General features: G+C 17.9%; 1 long non-coding RNA gene across 1 annotated transcript in view; it reads right to left on the bottom strand.

Annotated features, from left to right (window-relative positions):
• The window catches only part of LOC116185891, a 23,602-nt gene extending 22,878 nt beyond the window's left edge, over window positions 1-724 (bottom strand). The window contains exon 1 of the long non-coding RNA XR_004150787.1: window positions 396-724. This is a non-coding gene — a long non-coding RNA (uncharacterized LOC116185891). The remainder of the gene's footprint in view (window positions 1-395) is intronic.
• Window positions 725-7,532: the final 6,808 nt, after the last annotated feature.

Genomic DNA, 7,532 nt, shown 5'->3' on the forward strand with positions numbered 1-7,532 from the left:
GTCATCTGAAGCGAAACATCCAAAGACACGATTTTTGACGGAAGAATGACATCTCCCGCTGTGATTTTGATTATCGAATTGGACGAAAAGGAATAAGATATGCTTCAAGTTCGGCAACAAATCGAAATATATGGAGCGACGTATAATCATGAATTATCGATTATCTGAAAACAAAATATTTTTTATCTTGAACATAATATCAAAATAAATATAAAAACGATACATTCTATTTTCTAAACAAACAGAATTATTATAAGAAATATTCTCAGTTTTGAATCGAATGCTAAATGGCATATTTAATATGAAAATATGTATAAAATTGATTGACATATGATTAAAAAACAAGAGAAACTTATAATAATTACTGTCTTCTATTAAAATAAATCAAATCTTACCATATTTGCACGAAAATTGTGATGCATAACCTAATGCACTTTTGAAATCATTCCATTAATTATCTAATCTCCGTTATTTAATTAAACGATAATTTGCACAAATATAACTAGAAATTAGAAATATCGTAAAATCAATTTTACATTAAACAATGTTAAAATAAAACAATAACTAAATTCAAATTTGACTTCGGATATTTTTAGTATGGATTATTGGTAATGATAAAAAATCAATTTAATTTCGATATAATAATACTTGTAAAAAATGACTCAATACAAATATATTAATTTAAAAAAACTAATAATCTACAAATTAAACCATTAAATTTAATAAATATCAAATTCCACAAATTTCGATATATTTATATCGATGTAACGCAATTCCCCTTTATTATCATCTAAATATTGAACTTCAGCGATTTCCTGATTGGCTGACATGGTTTCTTATTCGCTTAAATCGCACGAAAATATAACTGAAATAATAATAATAATGAATAATTAATAATAAAGTTTAAAAAGAAGATAAGAAATTCATTAAAAGATAATTAATACATAATACATAATACATATTACATAATAATAAATAAAATTTAAAATATAGGGAAAAAGTTAAAAATAAATTAAAAACAAAGCAAATAAAGCACAAGAAAATCATAAAATTATATAAAACTGAATAAAAATTATTATATATTAAAAAAATATAAGAATTCTTTCAATAGGCTTTAATATAGCAAAAATTAGAAATTTTATTTCATCATATTGTGATAATTTTCAATTGGTTCGCGATTTTAACTTATGATTATAATTATTTTTAATATTAATAAATAGCATTTAAAATATTTTAATATAACTTAAAAATTAAAAAAAAATAATGTAAAATCAGATTAAATTTGTAATGCATAAAAATATATTAATTTTTAAATATATTATTGTAATATAAATTAATAATAAAAATCTAACAATAATTAAATTGAATTATAATAGAAAACTCATTTTTCATAACATGAATAGATAAAATACATTCAAATCCAATCGTTGTTACCTAACATTACCATTAACGTTAATGTTGTTTTGATATGCTTAAATCATTTTGATCTTGAAATTAATATTATAATACAACTAAATTCTTCTGATAATTTTATATATCGCTGGCAAATGCACAAATCTAAAAAGCATAAAAATGTACGCAAATATACATTTATTATAATAGTAGAAGAACAAAAATAACAATGTTAGATTCCGTCTGTTTTAATTTTCTAACGAAAAAAGAAAAATGAATATTGCGAGTATAATAATATGAAACCATTTTTTTTATTATAGAATATCATTTCAAAGCAGTGAGATCAATTTTTCAATATTATTTTTTTTTTCTTTACATAATTTCATTTCATAATGATTCAAAATAAAGTAAAATTTTAAATTATAAAATATTTAATTCTATCTCTATTATCGGAGATAGAAAAAATATATTTCCAGAAGAAATTGTACACAAAACATGAAAAAATGAGAGTTGATTTCACATATTCAGAGAAATTTTTTGTCCAAAAATAAATTATTCTATATATAATATTTTAATATATTGCATTATATAAGTTTTCATTGAAATCAAATTTTTCAAAATAATTGAATTTCTTTAAAAGTTATTGTATAAAATAATTCTTATGACTAATTATATATTATATTATATTATATTATTATATTTAATATATACTGATTATATATTAAATTAGAAGTAAAATCTCGATTAATCAAATTAATAATAGTAATGTTAATAGTCTATGTGTGTAATATAGTTTTAAATAATCGAATTTAAATTATTGCGTTTCATATAAAATATGACAGTTTTGCTATATATTATATATTATATTTTATTATATATTATTTATTATATATTTTTGTTTTAATCAATTTTTTCTCTCCTTTTGATCTCTTTTCTTTCTGAGTTATCAAATTATTTTTTAAATTGCTAATTCTATATTAAATTTTTTTTCTTTTTTTTTTAAGCATTGATTAACATTTAAAGATTGTTACTGTTCATTTTCAGGCACAAACAAGCTACTTCGTAAATAATCAAAACGACGTTTTCTAATACAATCTCGTCGAATTTTGCACTGAAAAATCGATTTTGATCAAAATTGCTTTTTTCAATAACTTTTAAACACGAAAATCGCTGTTACGGCGATTCAATGATGATATGAAACACCATTTAAAATAATTTTTCAAATTATTTTTCATTATGATCTGGAAGAAGTTTTTTTTATTTTTTTCTTTAATGTTTAATTGTTCTAAAAAAATCGGTTAAAAATCTATGAATTTTTGCGTATTTCCGCATATATATATATATGTTTCTTATCAAATAATGTGAATCGGGACATGATATAATAAAATTCAAAAAGATTTTGGATCACATTGCGAATAAAGAAATTTCTTGTATTTATATTTCTTTACATGTAAAATATAAAATGAAATTGATATTATGCGGAGTTCAGGAATTTGTTATTAGAAAAAATGTGGAATTTAGTTAGCGAAATTTGACCATTGGATAAATTGAAATGATGTATCATATGTATTTTTTTTTCTATTATCTATAAAAGTCACATCTACTAATTCATTGTATAAAAGAAAGAGAATAGGACTTATCGAAACTGATAAGATAAATAAATATAAGTAAATAAATATAAATATTACTCGAAGTATCAATAATGGTAACTTGAATAGAAAATTTCTTTTACTGTCTCGGATTCAAATTCCTGATTTTTTCATAATATATGTAATATGCATATCTAGCATAAGAAGTTAAGTAAAGTCTTTCTGATATCTTATATTAACATAAATTAAATTAATATTATTTAACAATATTTATTAAACAATATTTTTTGCTGTGGAATTATAGAAAAGATTTCATATTTACAGCATGTGAGATAAAATTAGATTTTTAAAGCTTTACATGTTTAAAGTATTCAACAATATGAAGTATATATAAATTTAAAAATGTGAGAATATCCGTAAACTGATTCTGAGATAATTTCAATTTTCTTTTGCAAAAATTTTTGTTACAGTTTTATTAACAAATTATTAATAAAAAACATTGATTAGTCATACAATATAGTCTAATTCTTAGACAATCCAAGAATATCTTATAAATGTTCCCATATTTTTGGACATTCCATGTATACATATAATATATAAGAATTTTATTGAGAAGTATTTACAATATTCATATTTTAAAAAATGGGAGATTATTAATATTTTATTTTCACACGGTTAATAATAAACAAATTAGTAATAAATTTATGTTTATTAATATTTGAAATTTCATAGTTTATTTTTTATATAACATTAAAAAACTAAAAACTAAATGTTTTTGGTTTGAATGTCGTATCTGTATTTGAATATCTAGAAATTGGTGCAAATTCAGTCTAGTCGAATCGGACATACTTTTAATTTATTAATATATCGCAGAAAAGAACCGATTGATAATATTATTTCTTGTAAACTTTTTTTTATAGATCAATTTTTTTATAGAAATAGTCTATTATTTATGAAATCTGCAAATTCCAAAAATCTAAATTAAATTATAGTTGTCTAGAAAAATAAGTATATAAGATTTAGAAGTATAGAAGATTATATCTCAATTTTTAAAAATTTATTAAAAAGAGCAAAATTTTGTGTTGTAAAAAATTATATATAATTTGAGCATTTATTATAACATATCCAATATAATTCAATATACAATGTAATATCCAATGTAATATCCAATTTCATAAACAAATTGAAACAAGTTGATTATTCTTCTATAGAATAAAAAAATAATTGTACATACTATCTAATTTATCTATTGAATCAAATTTCATAATTAATATTCATAGTTAATATAATATAATAGTAATTTTAATTTAATTTTGACAAAGTCATCTGAAAATCATTATGTTACACATTAACGTTTTGACATTAGTTATATGATGAAATCAAAAATACATTTATTTAAAAAAGTATAAGTGATCTTGGTTTTTTAGAAAAAGAAGCAAAAGTTTTTCGACGATTCTAATTATTGCAATTTGTAACTCAATAGATCAATTTGTATTTAAAAATTTTTTTTTTTGTATTATTAAAAATATTTCAAAAATCGTACATTATTAGCTAAATCCATATGTATGTATGTTAGATATTTGATAACAATTTAAAATGTATAAATCGTTACATAGTATATATGTATATATTTATTATCAATATATCATTTATAGAAACTTTCAATATTTGAATAAAATTTAATTTAAAATTATGTAAAATTTATAACTTAAAACAATTCTTTTTTGTTTATTTCTTTTACTAATATTTTTATTTAGAAACTATTAGAAACTTAGAATTTAAAGTTCGCACATTATCAAAATAAAACATAAATCTTTTATTTTTCAGAATGTTAAGAATAAATATATTCAATGTTAACGTGTAATTATCTATTAAATGAATATATTAATTTATTCGATATATTTTATCTTATTTTAAATAAAATCATTAATGAAAATTATTTGTATTTCAAATTTTTCAATTTCAAATATGTATAAAATAAGAATTATCAAAAAATGATTGAAACTTTAATTTATAGATAACAAAATCATAGATAATAAAATAAATTTTATTTATACAAACTTATATTTTACTCTTAAATATATTTATTATACTTTTATTTCTTTTTCTTATCAATATAATTAATATAAAATAAAAAAAAAAAAAGGAAAAAAAAATATTATAATTTTTATTAAAATTATTATACATAAATTATATAAGTCTTATCCATAAGAACATATTTTAAAACCTGCATAAAAATTTGTTATATTAAAAAAATTCAAATATCAATTTCAAATTTGTTGATGCTTATTACATTGTATGTTCTGTATAAAAAAGAAAACAATTATTTCATTTACATTTTTTAAAAAACTTAAATATGTTCAAATATAATAAATTAATATTTGATAAATTTTTATTTTTTCCTGAAGATAGTTTGATATTTGTAGTTTTTTTTTTTTTATAGTTTATATTATATATTTCTTTCTCCTACAATGAAAAATAAAATAAATAAAAAAAATTACAATCATTATACGCTTTCTTCTTTATAATCAAAAATATAAAAAAAGAAAACTAATTATTGAAAATATAAATTAAAACATAAAAAATATTAAATAAATTAATTAATACAATTAAATAGTATTTATTATACATATAAACATATTTTATTTTACATATAAATAGTATTTCAAACTAAAAAATTATTAAATAATTAACTAAAAAATTTAATTANTACAAAATAATTTTTATTAATTATTGTAATTATATATATATATTACATATTAGTTATATATTACATATAATATTTATATATTTATATATTTTTACATATATTATATTGTATATATATATATGTAATATGTAATATATATATATACACAAATATATTTATATAATGCTTATATGTGTTCGTGTTCATAATGGGTGTGTTTACATATTTAACTAAAAATTTATTTTTACATTATTTCGAGATTAATTCAAATTAGTAATCGTTATAATAACATTAAAACTTATTGTTTTATTATGTGAAATAGATGTACAATGATCAATTATGTTTAATAGTTTACACTTGTTACATTATCATTGATTGTAATTTTGTTTCAATATATTATTTCTATATTCTTTAGATATCTACAAATTATAATTTTATTAAATTATAAAATATAAATATAAATTATTATCAATATTAGCAAGTTTTTATATCTTGTATCTTGATTGGTATATTGTAGAAATAATATTTCTTTTGGACAATGCACTTAAATCAATTCAGATATTGATAACAATAATCACATATGATGAAATTCCATTTTTTTACTATAGATTTACTACAGTATTAAGATATATCTATAATTTTATGAAAGTATATCAAAACATGCATACAAAAAATTATTATTAAAAAGAGATAAATAAAAAGATATAATTTATTAAAAATATATTTTTGTAAAATATATTTTATATCACATTCAAAACTATATATTGCATAAAAAGTTTTTTAAAAATTCATTTTCAGCAATACGATTGTTTTGCACAGCAGTATTTAATAATGTTCCAAATAGAGCTTCTATCAAATAGACTAGAAAATCATGGATGGATCCATCTGAAATATAATTGCAAAATATTAATAATATTTTTTATATCATTTTAAAATATATCCTAATCTTTATTCTTACTATCAATTTCAATCATTTTTATTAATAGTGATTCTATGACAGAAATTAAATTTTTTATAATGAATAATAGAGGAAATTTATTTTATTTCTTATTTCTTTCTAATTTATATAATTAACTAATAATTTAATTAACTTGTTAACAATATATAAAAAATTATTTTGTTCCTCTTTCAATTGTATGAGGATATGTTTATTGATTAGTTTCAATTGCATCTCTTTATGTATTTCCACCTTTAGCATTTCATGATAAATATTTTCAATACCAATTTTAATATTAAATTATATAACTGTAAATTCTGCAATTCTGGACAAAATTTACATATTTTAATTATATATAATATATAATAACCTATTTTTCTTTTAGAACCAATTTATATCTATAATAAATAATAATGTTATTAAATAAATTAATGAAAATCTTTCAAAAAAGTAATTTAAAAAATTTAATGTGAAATATATACTATTATGTTATAAATCCATAAATCCATAATCCATATGACAGTTATGTATTCTAGCATTTTTTGTTAAAAGTCTTGTTTTCTTTTTATATTTATATTATTTAATTTTATTTTAGATAAATCTCCAATTGTAGGAGATTTTTATTTTTTTGACCTTTTTTTGAATCTTGGTATCTTTTGTTTTAGCAATATAAATTTCTTTTTCTTGTAGAAATATTTTATATAGAAAATTAAAATGACAAAGAAGAAGATTATAAATTGTAATTCAATTAAATTATTATTATTATTATATAAATTATTATCAAATAAATTATTATAAAAATTATAAATTCAATATATATTTCTTGTTAATATGATATTAAAGTTATAAAATATTTTAATAACGAAATACATTAATATATAATCTTTTAGAGTAATTATTTTTCTAAACAAATAATCAAATTAAA

Source organism: Apis dorsata, unplaced genomic scaffold, assembly GCF_000469605.1.
Source record: "Apis dorsata unplaced genomic scaffold, Apis dorsata 1.3 scaffold_323, whole genome shotgun sequence".
Classification (NCBI taxonomy): Eukaryota; Metazoa; Arthropoda; class Insecta; order Hymenoptera; family Apidae; genus Apis; species Apis dorsata.